Genomic DNA, 15,953 nt, shown 5'->3' with positions numbered 1-15,953 from the left:
GGAGATGGATTTGAGGCATTTCTCCCATCTCCTGGGTGATGTCATGGTAATAATTTAGCTTTTCTCTGTGGCAATCTTCATTGCTCAGTAATTAGCTTTCTGTGCAGTGAGCAATCTGACCTACACTGGAACCACCCTTGTGGGTTTGCAAACATTTCCACCCTCCTCACATCCCAACCTATGTATCCTGCTCAACACCCCACCCCACCAGCTGAGTGTTTAATATCAGTTGAAGCATCTTAGTTTTTGTTTTTTTCCTTTTTTAAAAAATTAATATTAAATCATAGCTGTGTATATCAATGCTATCATGGGCACCATACACTGGTTTTATAGATCGTTTGACACATTTTCATCACACTGGTTAACATAGCCTTCCTGGCATTTTCTTAGTTATTGTGTTAAGACATTTATATTCTACATTTACTAAGTTTCACATACACCCTTGTAAGATGCACCACAGGTGTAATCCCACCAATCACCCTCCCTCTGCCCATCCTCCCCCCTCCCTCCCCTCCCTCTCCCATTTCTCCATATTCTTAGGTTATAACTGGGTTATAGCTTTCATATGAAAGCCATAAATTAGTTTTATAGTAGGGCTGAGTACATTGGATACTTTTCCTTCCATTCTTGAGATACTTTACTAAGAAGAATATGTTCCAGCTCCATCCATGTAAACATGAAAGAGGTAAAGTCTCCATCTTTCTTTAAGGCTGCATAATATTCCATGGTATACATGTACGACAATTTGCTAGTCCATTCGTGGATTGATGGGCACTTGGGCTTCTTCCATGACTTAGCAATTATGAATTGGGCTGCAATAAGCATTCTGGTACAAATATCTTTGTTATAATGTGATTTTTTGTCTTCTGCATATATACCTAGTAGAGGAATTATAGGGTTAAATGGTGGATCTATTTTTAGATCTCTAAGTGTTCTCCAAACATCTTTCCAAAAGGAATGTATTAATTTGCATTCCCACCAGCACTGTAGAAGTGTTCCCTTTTCTCCACATCCATGCCAACATCTCTGGTCTTGGGATTTTGTGATATGGTCTAATCTTACTGGAGATAGATGGTATCTCAAGGTAATTTTGATTTGCATTTCTCTGATGATTAAAGATGATGAGCATTTTTTCATATGTCTGTAGGCCTTGAAGAGGTCGGCCTGGGAGAGTATTTTATGAGGAGGACCCCCCCGGCAATTGAAGCAGCTTCAAAAATACACACTGGGACCTGATCAAAGTAAAAAGCTTCTGCACAGCCAAGAACACAGTAAGTAAAGCAAGCAGACAGCCCTCAGAATGAGAGAAGATATTTGCAGGTTATGTCTCTGACAAAGGTTTAATAACCAGAATCCACAGAGAACTCAAACGTATAAGCAAGAAAAGAACAAGTGACCCCATCGCAGGCTGGGCAAGGGACTTGAAGAGAAACTTCTCTGAAGAAGCATCCTAGTTTTGTCTGTGAGCATCTTAGTCCATGTCTGTCCCATGGACTCTGGGATAATCTGCCTTACAACAGACTGCAAGAGTGTCCGTGGCATTGGCACCACTTCCTACCAGATCCTAGTAGTCACACAAACCCATTACAACCATGAGGTCTTTTTTTTTTTTGTAGAGACAGAGTCTCACTTTATGGCCCTCGGTAGAGTGCCGTGGCCTCACACAGCTCACAGCAACCTCCAACTCCTGGGCCTAAGGGATTCTCTTGCCTCAGCCTCCCGAGTAGCTGGGACTACAGGCGCCCGCCACAACGCCCGGCTATTTTTTGGTTGCAGTTTGGCCGGGGCCGGGTTTGAACCCGCCACCCTCAGTATATGGGGCCGGCACCCCACCGACTGAGCCACAGGCGCCGCCCCAACCATGAGGTCTTACTGCATTTCTTTTCTCACTGTCTTTGGCCTCCCCTCTTCCCTTTACTACTGCTTAACCACAGAGACTGTCTTCGGAAAGAGATCTGACACAAAGCATCTATCTGGAAAGCTTGCTGCAAAAATCATAATAAGTCTGTAGGAGCGTGAGAGGCAGGTCTGGGGTGGGGTGTGTTCTCCACAAACGTGGCTGGCAGTTTTACTCTTCTATTCCCTACAAGATGATACTTCTAACAAAAAATATAAAACCTCGAAGGCCTCTTTCAATTGTTAAAGGGTTTTCTTTTTTACCCACAGCACTAAATTATGTTGCAAAGTCATGGCTTTATTTCTGTTTCTTTCCTCGGAGCCCAGGGTCTTCTTCACTCCCTCATTATTTCGAGGGCAAGCTTCTCACATTGCTTATGTGGACTTACTGTGCAACCGCAGGCACAGAGGCCATGTGTAGGGACTGTTACTTTGTCCCTCTGCTTCTAATCCTCACTACTTAATGGCAAACATCATATATTTCTTCTATAAAATCAATGCTTTATAATCCATCAACACCCCACAAAAAGCGGACTCTCTTCTTATTTACTGAGAAATCACGGAAGCCCCCCTCCCTATGTGAAATGTTCTGTAGGGCTGACTTCGATGAACTCCACAAAGCAGCTGTCTGTGTTAGCACAGGAAAGCCTGGAACACATTTAGCAAGGTTTTGTTTTGGATTTTTCAAACGCAGCCTTGAGGGATCACTCCCCTCCCTTCTCCAGCTCAGAAACTCAGCTGCTGAACCCGGCCGAAAGCAGCAATTCCAAGGAGCAGCTGAAAGTCATTTCACCATGAAGCCGGCCTTGGCAGGTCTCCGACACTCCATATGGTCGGCAGCTCCAGTCTCCAGGAAGCGCCCGATGGGATGGTTCTCCCTCCCCCGTTCACATTGTTTATAATCCCAGCATGTGTGCTGGAAAGGCAATTGTGTCGAAAAGATGCCTCACTCTGAGGGTTTTTTCCTCTATTAACCTTCATGTGAATAATTCACGGAGCCATCATTTAATATTTATTCTGTTTGTGTACTCTCTGTCTGTCTCAGGCAAGCTTTAAGACACCCAAGCAGGGCTTGAACCAGGAAGAACTCGAGGAAGCAAATGAATTTCTTTCCCTCCAGGGGCCAAGGCATGAGAAATACGGAAACTGCCGGAGTCGGTTTGGTCTGCCATGACAAACTGCCCTCGACTGGGTGGCTTAGAAACAGTGATGTCTCACAGTTCCGGAGGCTGGCCATGTGAGGTCAGGGTGGGATGTGGCTGGACTCTGGTGAGGACTCTCGTCAGGGCTGCAGATGGCCACCTTGTGCCTGTGTCCCCGCATGGCAGAGAAAGGTCTGGCATGCTCTCTGGGGTCTCTTCTATAAAGACACTCATCCCAATCATCAGGGCTCCACTCACTTCCAGTCACTTCCTGAAGGCCCCACCTAATACCATCATGCTGGAGGCTGGGATTTCAACACACAAATTTTGAGGGATACAAACATTTAGTCCATAACATTCACTTTCCAAGGCCTGTGGAGGCCTTGGAAACGCCAATTTCGCCTCCATTTCCCAACTCTCCCCTCTGCTCCACCAGAAAGCTCCACACAGACTTTTCTGTCAGCCCCAGACCCAAAGCTCTTATGCCGGTGGAGACCAGCTCTGGGACAGCCTCAGAACCCTGGAGACAAGCCCGGTGGATGGCACCCTGCTAGGACCTGTATCTACTCTCAGTGGAAAAGCCGATCCCATGAATTTCCTTAAAATGAGAATCCCCTGTCACTTGTAATCACTTGAGGGAAAAGCAGAGAAATTTTCGTCTCCCAGAGCTAGCTTCATGCCATCCAAAAGAAATATTAAATGTAATACAAGCGACACATGCTTGGTGTCTGCAGACAAATGTGACTTAAGGTTCCCTCAATGCTGCAATTTTTTTAAAAACAGGCAAAACTAATTGTAATAATAACTTTTATTTAGCTCAATATATACCAAATACTCTTATTTCAACATGTAGTTAATATAAAAATTACTTATGAAAAATTATGTCCTTTTGTAATAATAATTGGCTGTGTATTTTGCACTTACAGCACATCTCGATTTGGACTGGCAATTCAAGGGCTCAAATGCCACATGTGACAGTGGCTACCACATGGGACAGTGTAGGTTTACAAGCTCAAAACAAAGTGCATGGGAGAAGGAGCGCCTCTGAGTGAGAAGTTTCTGTGCACGTCTTCTTTTGCCTCTTTGGGAATTCCCTCCTTTCTGATGAGCTGCTGGAGAATGTTGCCATTAAATCCTCAACCCTGTGTGAGGGGTAAAACTCAGTGTCTGTACCCAGGGTGCTGCCTTCATCACCTGCCACCTCTTCTCCAGGGCCCTGTGCTCCTCCCTCACTGTGTGCACAGATCCCCCGTGAATCACCCTAAAATGTAGATTCTTGTCCAGTAAATCTACAGTCTCCTCTTGTTGCACCTCTTGGTCTTGCCCTTCTAACAAGCTCCCTATTGACCCCACTCCTTCCTGTCCTAGGAGCCCTCAAGGCCCCCATGAGGGGCTGACACGGGTGCTCCCAGAGCTGTGCATGTTTGCGTCAATGTACCAGAGTGTCCAATCTGTGGCCCACAGGCCACATGCAGATTATGTGAGGACTTTCTTTGCTTATCCGTGGTGTAGATAACACAAAAAGTATGCACAGCCTTTTTTTTTTTTTTTTGCTAATTGGCTTTTGTCAACATTTGTGTTATTTAATGGGTGGCCCCCAAACAACTCTTCTTCTTTCAAAGTGTGGCATAAAAATTAAAGAAGGTTGGACATTCCTGAAGGCAGTGTGTCTCTGGTGCAGAGAATGCGAACTTGGACAAAGATCGCCGTGGCCTGGAGCTTCCGCTGCCACATGCTGGCTGTGAGCTGGGCCAGCTACTCAACCACGCTAGGCCTGAGTCTCATTGTCTATTAAAATGAAGGCAGCAGCAGGCTTATCACACTGGCAGGGCTGGCACTCAGGACAGTCAAGGAGGCTCAGATATTTTAGCTTTGGGATGTGAAGGAACAATTTTACATTGAGAAAAGAAAGAAATCAAATTTTATTGATTTAACTAGAAATGGGTCCAACTTAATAAGTAAGTATCACTTCCTGGAGGAGGGCTTCCTGACCCTTCTAGTCTAATGCAGATGTACAGTCATGCCTTGCTCAAGGCATGAGAGGGGCACGTCCTGGGAAATACCTCGTTAGGCCGTTTCATCCCTGTGCAAACATCACTGAGCGTACGTACCAAACCTTCCTGGTCTAGGCTCCTTCTTACCCGGGCTAGATAGTGGAGCCTAATGCTCCGGGGCTACAAACCTGTACAGCATGTTAGTGTGCTGAACACTGTAGGCAACTGTGACACGGTGGCAAGTGTTTGTGTGTAAACACGTGTAAACACAGAGAAGGCACAGTGAAAATACAGCGGGAAAGATAAAATGGTGCACCCGGACAGGGCACTTGCAGTGACTGGAGCTTGCAGGCCTGGAAGTTGCTCTGGGCGAGACAGTGAGTGAGTGGGGAGCGAAGTGAAGGCTCAGGGCATTACTATGAGCTACTGTAGACGTCATAAACTCTGGGCACTTAGGCTACACTAAATTTATTTCAAAAAAATTCTTTTCAATTAAAAATTAACTTTACTATAACTTTTTTACTTTATAAACCTTTTAATTTTTTTTTTTTTTTTTTTTTTTGTAGAGACAGAGTCTCACTGTACCGCCCTTGGGTAGAGTGCCGTGGCGTCACACGGCTCACAGCAACCTCTAACTCTTGGGCTTACGCGATTCTCTTGCCTCAGCCTCCCAAGCAGCTGGGACTACAGGCACCCGCCATAACGCCCGGCTATTTTTTGGTTGCAGTTCGGCCAGGGCTGGGTTCGAACCCGCCACCCTCGGCATATGGGGCCAGCGCCCTACTCACTGAGCCACAGGCGCCGCCTTTTTGGCTATTCTAATGACAGTTAGCTTGAAACACGAAAGACAGTTTCTTTCTTTATATCCTTATTCTATAAGCCAGTGGTTTTCAATCATTTTTATCTCGTGGCCCACTTGAACCTCTAGTTAAACTTCCATGGCACACCTAAATTATGTTGATCACATTGATCAAAAAAAGAGTAAAAAAGAAGAATATACTTACTGTGCTTTGAAGTTCTTTTGGAAATGATTTAATTAATGATCTTTAGAAATTTTTGTGGCACGCCTGAGATCCTCTCCCAGTGCTCTAGTGTGCTGAGGCACGCCAGATGGACAATTGCTGCTAAAAGCTTTTTTTCTATTTTTAAATGCATTGACTTATTTTCACTTCACAAACTTTAAAATTAAGAATGAAGACACAACACACACATTAGCCCAGGCCTACTCAGGGTCCAGGTCATCAGTGTCACTGTCTTCTGCCTCCACCTCTTGTCCCAATAAAGGTCTTCGGAGGCAGTAACATGCACGCAGCTGTTACCGCCTGTGACACCAAAGCCATTTCCTGGAGTACATCCGAAGGGACCCGCCTGGCACTATTTTATAGTTAACTCAATTTTTTATAAGTAAAAGGAGTATATTCTAAAATAGCAATAAAAAAGAAGAGTATAGTAAATACATAAAACAGTGACATAGTTTTTCTTGTCATTACCAAGCCTTCTACGTAATTGTATGCACTAGACTTACCTGTGACAGGAAGTGCAGTAGGTTTATTTACACCAGCGTCACCACAAACACATGAGCAATGCGTTTGCCATCATGTTACAATGGCTACAGGGTCGCCAGGCATTCAGCTTCAGTGTAATCTTATGGCACCACTGTCATATACATGGTCTGTCAGTCACCAAAACTTTAAGTGGCACATGACCACAGATTTCCTATTTCCCAACTGCATCTATCTCTAGCATAGCCTTTATCACACGCTACCTGTCTCCATCCATTCAGGCTGCCATGGCAGATTAACATAAACTGGAAGACTTATAAACCTCAAAAATTCATCTCTCACACTGCTGGATGTCCAAGGTCAAGGTGCTGGCAGATTTGGGGTTGGTTACGACCTCCTTCCTTGTTCACAGACCGAGTCTTCTCACGGTGCCCTCCGGGGTGAAAGGGAAGAGGAACCTCTTTGAGTCACTACTCCCGTCCAGGAGGACTCTGTCCTTATTATCTAATAACCTCTCAAAAGGCCTTGCTGCGTAATACCATTTCCTTGGGAGTGAGGAGCTCATCACATAAATTTTAGGGGACCCAGTGTTCAGACCTCAGCTGTCCTATAATGATTGACTTTCTTTGTCTCTCTCATGGGACTGTAAGTAGTTTGAAGGAGCAAGGGTGGCATCTGGCTCCAGTGCTTTTTTATTGTTGGAGAACTAATGCTGGTTTGTCTGCATGAGTATCACGTGGGGAATTTGTTAAAATATCTGTTCATAGGCTCCATCTCAAGGTAGTCTGGTTCAGTGGCTCTTATTCGGATCCAGAGATCCATATTTTTACAAAGCTCCTCAGAGATTCTGTTGTCCTGTCAGGGTTGGGAGCCATTCTGGATCCTTGGTACCTGCCAGTGTGTGGTTTGTAGTCAGATTCAGATAAAATATTTTGCTGAATGAACACATCATCCTTTACATTGTCACAGCAAGTCACAGTTGCCAAAGCATCATCCCATATGCAATGTCATCTGAGCAGGTGGATCAGGTTTTGTGACCCTGTAGCCATGTTAACATGATGGCAAATGCATTGCTCGTGTGTTCCTGGTGACGCTGGTGTAAGCAAACCTGCCGAGCTGCCATCACAGGTAAGTCTAGTGCATGCAATTATGTAGAAGGCTTGGTAATGACAAGAAACAACTATGTCATTTTATTCACTGTGGTGGGTGGAGCTTCTATAAGAAAAGAAATATGAAATTAGAAGTGACTTGAATATTTATTTAGAATGAGAAAAATCACAACAAAAATTCATAATAAATTTTGAAAAACTGATAAATATTATAAAAATGACTTAATTTTTAATTATTTTACTGTTTAATTATTATTTAATTGATTCATTAGTTACTATTCAATTGATTACATTGTTAATTAATTATTTAAGAGCAGATTAATTTAATTAAATTATTGATTAATTGTCTGATATGATTCTAACAGTACTTTCTCTCTACCTTCTTTGAAGGGGAGGAAGTACTCTTTTATCAACTCTTCCTACAATAATGGTTTACCATATTACTGTTAATATAATTTTCAACAGAGAAATAGCAGTGTAATTTAGTCATTACCATAACATGGTTGATCCCTTTTTATTTTTCTATTACAATCAGCTTAGGATGCACAAAACCTGTGCAATTTGAACTTTTGCTATTGGTATGAACTCTACAAGCACAGAAATCTTGAAATTTTTATTCTTGTGTTATTCCTAAAAGTATGTAAATAATGTGTATTTGTATACTTTGTAATCTCAAGTATATATGCTCAAGAAGGGAGCATCTGTCCTAACCAGGTATTGATGAACCAGCCTGTCCATTACAACTTTACACATCTGATGATTAGAATTTCCTTTTTCTTTTTTTTTTTTTTGCAGTTTTGGCCAGGGCTAGGTTTGAACCTGCCACCTCCGGCATTTGGGGCCAGCGCCCTACCCCTTTGAGCCACAGGTGCCGCCCTGATTAATTTCCTACAGACCAGCTTCTAGATTCAAACATTTCGGATCTTGTTTCTCCTCTCCTACCTGCCTATTTGCTGTGTTGGTGCTGCAGGAGGCCTCATGTCACAGGGTGGCTTCTGTCCCATACCTTTGGCTCACGGTGCCACATGAGCCAGCACTCTAGGGAGCAGGATTATCCCCAGAGGGTCTTCTAAACTGGAGTGTTTAGCAGTAACTTTATTGCCTCTGAAAATGACTGGAAATCTACTGAAAATCTAAATGTATCCCCCACTCAGCTCTCTCTAAGCTGGACTCTGAACATGATTTTGGTGACTCCATCACCACCCCACACAGGGGGAAATGTGACAGGGAGAAGCCAAGGTGGAAAGAAGCAGTGGTCTGCTGAAGTTAAACTCTTACTTTTGCAACGTAATTAAAACATATGACCATGTGAACACACTGTTCAAACTCCTCCTGGTGTCCTGTAAGGGGCCTATGCTAGTGAAGGTCTCCAAATCCAGGCTCAGGGAGCTTCCCAGTAAACTCCCTATGCCCATTTGATGCACACAATGCCTGGATTAGCTGGAGTTCTCTGGTTGCATGCAACAGAAACAACCCTGGGTCAGCAAGGAGGCATTTACTGGAAGCATATCAGACCCCTGGAACTGAAGGAAAAATTGAAGAAACATTTCTAGGAAGCAGCTCTGGGGATCCAGGAAGCAGAAACAGATCAATGGTCTTTCAGATCTTCCCTGTTAGGATAAATGAGACTCAAACGTTTTTCAGCCATTGTTTTGTTAGCTCAAAATTGTGATTCCAAGGATATAAAGAGCATGGCTCATGGGCCCACCCCATTGGCTGTGTGGCTTGACTGACATTTCTACTGAGACTGGGTCCAGTGGAAAGAGGTCTGCTTACCTAATCCTGAACCAGGTGCTGTTATCAGAATAAGGGGATGAGGGACTGGAGCTGGACAGACAGCCTCTACATCTACATCTCTGTGTGCTCCCCAGGCTTTGGGCAGGATTTACTGCATTGTGTGTTGTGTGTGCGCAACTGAATTTTGTGTCAACTATCTTCAAATCCCACTTAGATTCACAGGAAGTACAGAGAGCATTTTGATCACTTACATGAATACTGTGATGCAGCATCAGACAGGTGTTATTATTCCAACATCACTTATGAAGTCACTGTGGTCTAGAGAAGGATAACAAACTGTACCAGGGCCACATGGTCAAAGAACACATCAGAGGTAGCCCCAGATGACTGATGTGGTGCACAGAAGGAATTTGCTGTGTTTCCTTCTGGGTTCAATGATAAATGTCTGGAAACTGAAGACAAAGAGGAAGTAGAAGGCTCTGGAAACCTCCCTCCCGTATCCACTTCTGTTTGTGCCTCAACAACCTCCCTGGACAACCGGTCAGCCACAGCCCTGTTCCATGCGGTGGCGCACATCATGGCAGTGCCGTGGACTCTGGAGCCAGCCCCTCACCTGGGGAGAACTCAGCCCACAGTCTCCTCTGCTGTGGGAAGCCCATTGGCCGCAAACCTGCTGGAGCTGAGAGTGTGCCGGCCAGCCACCTGCTCCCCACAGGTCGCTGTCAGCAAGGCATCTTGTCAGAGGAGTGCCAAGTTGTAACAGGTGCCCAAGCTCCTTGAAGCACAGCAGAAATAGCAGGGAGAGTCCTGGGATCTTTCCAGGAGACGCCACAGCTGGACCCAGGATAAAGCTGTTTCTAAGCACAGAGTGGCTAAATCTGAGTTGTGGCTCGTGTTGAGTCAGTGGTTCTCAAACAACAGGCCACATTTGAGTGCCTGGAAAGACTTGCTAAAATGCAGATTTCTGGGCCTCATGAACTCAGCAGGGCCAGGGGGTGGGGGCGGCAAGCTGGGGCGCTGAGCCTTTGCATTTCTAACACGCCCCCAGGGGCTGCTGCTGCTGCCACTCTGAAGACCCCTTATTGAAAACTACTGGTTCAGAGACTTCCCGAGCTCTACTTCCCCCCATTATTACTGTGGGTGATCTACACGCTCTACCTGGCTCAGGTATGGAGGAGAAGATTTCAAGGTCTGCATCAGAGGAGCAGCAGCCATCCAGTGACTGATCCCTGGGTTAAGGCCCAGTGTGGGCTTGTGGCCACACCTGGGTTTCTTGTTCTCTGCACTACTGATGTCTGGGCCTGAGAATTCTTGATGCGAGGGGATGGTCTGTGGTGCCTGGTAGGATGTTTAGAAGGGTCCCTGGCCTCTTCCTTCCAGATGCCAGGAGCAACAAAGGCCCCCATCCCCTGCCAGCCCCAAGAGTGATAACTGTTCCTAGACATAGCCAAATGTCACTTGAAGGGCAAGCCGCCTCCAGTTGAGAACCACTAGTATTCACTAAAGCATCGGTTCTGCAGCCTGTGTGGGGTGGGAGAGGGCACTCTAGACTTCTCCACTTGGGCCCTCGGGCCCCTAAAGCAAACTGTGAACTGATGTGAACTCTAATGATGCCCTTCCTATGGACCACACACTCTGATGTGAACTCTAATGTTGCCCTTCTCATGGACCACACACTCTGATGTGAACTCTAATGATGCCCTTCCTATGGACCACACACTCTGATGTGAACTCTAATGATGCCCTTCCTATGGACCACACACTGCTGCACTGCCTCACAGCCTTGGGTTCCTCTGACCCCTGACTGTGTGGCTGGTCGAACAGATATTATCATCATCTCCATTTTAAGGATGTAAGACCGAATTTCAGAAAGGTTCGAAATTTGCCTAAGTTTACAAAGGTAAATCTCAGAAAAGGACCGGAATACACATCCTTTCATGTCTAGGCCAGTGAATTGTCCATCGTGTGATACAACTTGCATTCAATCTCTAAAAGTTCCATGAACAGCACTAGGTCATGACATTTTCATAATTCGTAGTGGTCAAAAAGTCAGAATAGACATGAAACATTTGTTTGGCTATGGAAATCTGTGTGTTATGGTTGTGCTGAAAGCCTTTCCTGGAGGCAAGTTGATAGCTGTGGGGGCTTCTTGGTTTGTGGGGTTTGGTAAACCTAAAGCTGCCTCGGAATGAACCTGATCAAGCTGATGAGACTCTTCTGATGGCTGGTCTGGGCCCTGCACCCATGAGCTGAGTAGGGACACCTGGTCTCATATTTTTCAAGTTATTCCTACTCATATTTTTCAAGTTATTCCTACCCTTTCCTATATGCGGAATAATCACTTGTAACAATCTCAATCTCTCTCTCTCTTTCTCTCTCACTATCTCTCTCTATGTCTCTGTGTCCCTTACTCTGTCTCCAAGTTTATTCCAGAGAGGATTCAAAGCCAAAGTCCATATTGAAACATTTCTCCAGGTAAAGAATCCAGTAAACACTACAAATTCCTGGCTGTGTCTCCTTGTATAAACAGCACATTTTCACCTCCCACCATAACAACCAACTTCCACTGCTGTGTGTGACCCTGGCTTATTGGGCTGAGTGTTTAGGCAAAGACCAATCTTTGGGAGCTGTATGTATCTATAGGAAGTATTTTAACTATTACTTCAATTTAGTCTTCCTGCCTTTGTAATGTTCCTTTTTTCTGCCCTGGGGAGAAAGCAATACCTACTTGAGTTTGAGCACGTAACATGCAAAGACACCTCAAACAAGACAAATCCAGGGAATTAAGAAAGTGGCCCAGCAAGATGCCAGTGTGGGAAAAAACCATAACCTTTATATTTTTATGCTCATTTGAAAGCAGGCCTAGGAGATGTGTGTGCACGCATGTGTGTGCGTTGAGAGAGCACTGTCACGGTGGGCTGAGACTTACTGGGGAGAAGGTCAAGAAATGAGACAAAATCTGTCCCATTTTCAAAGCTGGTTGCTCTTTATATCTTCTGCTCCTTTGGTGAAGAAAAGCTTTCAGCATGAAGCTAATACAGTTGAGGGCTACTGAGTGAGCCAGCACGGCCATCCCGGAGAGAGTAACAGCCTCACCCCTGGTGAGATCAAAACAGAGCTCTCAGCTGGAAAGGCCCTAAGTAAGGCCTCGAGTGAGGTGAGCTCCCCACCCCCTCCCAAGCCCCGAGGTGAGGCTGTCTCGCCATGCCAGCACGCTATTGAGGCTCCGGTGATGCCAGGCAGATGGAGTTACAGTTACAGAAATAAGCTCCCAGCCAGAACACTCACTGCCATGTGGCAAAGCGTTCACAACATGATGGTGCATGCCCGAGTGATTCCACAACCCTGACAAGAGGCAGTCACTCCAATGGCTCCCACTTGGCTCCATATGGCTCCTCGATATTCAGATTCCTTGCAGTGGCTTTTTCTTGGGTTAATTTTCCTTCTGTGAAACTTGTTAAGAGGAAGAAAGGGAGTAAAGATGAAACACTAAACCTTTGCTTACCTGAGTTTGGCTGAAGAAAGGATGTAGAAATAAAAGGCCAAATGGAATTGTAGCACCTTTTTAGTCTCTGAGCACATTTTCAATAAAACAAAAGCTTCTTGAACTAAAATTTCATGATGCTATTTTGTTCTGGAGGTAGCATGTGTTTCTGTTCATACTTTTGAAGAAGGTGTGTCAATATGTACAGAGATCTGAAGCAATTAACACTATCCATTTCATCAGATAGATACAAATAATGAAGGGAGAGGTTTAAGGTATTGGTGTTGGGTTATAATTTCATCACTTTCTAGATGGGGAATTTGGGGGAATGACTTAACAGGGGAGCCTCATTTTCCTCGTCTTTAAAGAAGCCATGTAAATGACTATCTCATCGAGTTTTATGAAAATCCTGTAGGTAAAGGGTAAGTTAAAACACGTTATCCATAGTTGGTAAAAAAGTAGGAGATTTAGAGTTAACAAAGATAACTCTTAGAAACTAAAATTAATAGTATAAATACCAAATCTTAGGAGGGCAGGAGAAAGAGGTAGAGCGTGTGAGAACTAAATCCTCATTTTTCTTTAATTGAAAGATTAACAGATATCGTCGACAGGTGATAGATTAAAAAATGAAAGTATTCACACATTTTCTAAGTTTGGTAGGAATGGCCAAAAAAACTAAAGAAGTTGAAGTCGGTCCTGTCACAGGTTGATTCTGGGAAGTGGGACGAGGGTAAGTGCGTGCGTGTCATAATCTCTTCTATAGTCTTTGATTTGCTTCTCTGTGCAAATATATAATTCTGTTTAATAAAAATATTTAACTAATTAAGTAAAAACAATACCATGAAAATATGAATAAATGTTTCCTTTCTAGTTAAAAAAGGAAGAAAAATTTCAAGTGTAGTCCGTGGTCCTAGTTGAGTCTAGGCTGAGCCGGAGTGCATGGGGGACTCTGAACACCCCCAATGCTGGCCCTGGGTGCATGGGGACAGTGTTTTGTGTGTATCTGGGGTTAGAAGGCAGCAGAGTGTGTGCTTCTTGGGCCTGTATCTTGAGAAAAGAGACGACCTGGCAAAAAAAAAATTCAGAAGCTATTTTTCCTGTGGCATAAGAAGGGCTATTTTGGGGGCCCACATGTCAAGGGTCCTCCTAACAGGTGATGGGGAAGAAGCATGCTGCCATTTCTTTGAAGGACCCCATGAAGGCCCAACCCAGGAAGCAACAGAGCCTCCATGGCAGGGGGGCATTTCACAACTTGGGGGCACCAGGAGGTCCTGTGGGAGAAATTAAGATACCCACATGGAGAACGCATGGGCCACAGGCCTCGGTGAGGTACATGAACACATTCCTACAACTCCCTGAAATATTTGGTCAACGTTATAGGTAGCACTGAGATTCTGACGGTTTGGAGTTAGGGCTTTGAAACCACAACATTTAGTTAAGCACTTTAACATGACCCCACTAGTGTCACAGGCCTGAGGACAGGGGTGGTTCATACTCAGACAGGGACATTTGAAAAGTTTCTTGGCACCTATAATGGGACTAGGATAATGACAGAAGCTGAAGTTTCCTATTCTTTTTCATTCCAATTGAAGATGGATTCATATCATCCGGTTGATGGTTTAAGGGTGTTCCTTCCTGAAGACATACTGCAAATAATTTCCCTAAGTCACTAAGAGTTCTTCTTTCTGTAATTATATGGCCATTTCTTCTTGGAAATGGTCTCACAGCCTCTCTCTAAAATATTGTTCTTCCTGAGTGTTGTGTATGAAATGTTTGGCAAGCAATTATCTAACCAATAATTGCAATAAATTACACAAGTTCTGACAATTAAGTTTGCAAACTCATCCTAGAAAAATCACTATATACTCACTGCTGAGTATGACTATGGTCACCTCTGAGGTACGCTCCAATTCTAGTGCATAGTCTACCGGGCGCAGTGAGTATCACTGTGGTCACCTCTGAGGTACCCTCCAATTCTAGTGCATAGTCTACTAGGCGCAGTGAGTATCACTGTGGTCACCTCTGAGGTACCCTCCAATTCTAGTGCATAGTCTACTAGGCGCAGTGAGTATCACTGTGGTCACCTCTGAGGTACCCTCCAATTCTAGTGCATAGTCTACTAGGCGCAGTGAGTATCACTGTGGTCACCTCTGAGGTACCCTCCAATTCTAGTGCATAGTCTACTAGGCGCCTAGTCTACTCTTCAAAGCAATTTTGGAACTCCTTTTCTGGGAATGACAATCAGAACTGTCATCATATATGGTCTGACAATTAATTTCGAGAATTCATCCTAGAAATAGTGCTTTGAGGGGTAGGCTAGGGGCTGGCTTTGTGCATAGCTTCCTAAGCACTTAGGAAGCACTTCAAAGGTGGCACAGTGATACTCAGCAATGAAATATGTAGCAATTTTTCTAGGATGAGTTCAAGAACTTAATTGTCCAACTCATACATATCAAGAGTCATTACATTTTAAATATTTTCAAATATGAGCTATGCATCTATCACATTACTCAGGGAATTCTAACAAAATATTTTTTAAGACACAAAAGTACTTACCTAAAGCTATAATTATGTCATTTCAGGAAACAGAAATTTAATCCCAGTAGAAAATATTATAAAGTACATTTAAAGTTGTTTAATAACTATTTTTAAAAGGAAATTATGCTTCTTCCTATTCTCCTTCTTGGTTGGCTTTGTGTGATAACTTCCCTCCAGAGATATAAAGATCAACTTCAAGGTTATATATGTTCTAAATATGAAAACAAAAAATCAGATTTTGTGGCCCCTAGTAAGTTGCTTAACCTCTCTTAGCTCTAGTTACCTAAACTTAGGCCTTCAGTTATTCATTTATTTGTTCATTCAAAAGACGTTTACTGGTCCCTCCTATGTGCTGAGCACTGTTCTAAGTACTGAGGATACAGCGGCAAACGAGAAAGGCAAGTCTCCTTCTCTCGTGGAGTTGACATTTGTAATAGGGGAGAGAGACGATTCATATGTTTTTAAAATTCACAAAATTAAAAGTGATACCAGCTATTGGATGACACTTATAATTCTTTTTTGGCACATTCAAATCACAGCTCAATGTCACC

This window comes from Nycticebus coucang, chromosome 23 (assembly GCF_027406575.1).
Source record: "Nycticebus coucang isolate mNycCou1 chromosome 23, mNycCou1.pri, whole genome shotgun sequence".
In the NCBI taxonomy this organism is placed as follows: domain Eukaryota; kingdom Metazoa; phylum Chordata; class Mammalia; order Primates; family Lorisidae; genus Nycticebus; species Nycticebus coucang.
This window is presented reverse-complemented; position numbering follows the sequence as displayed.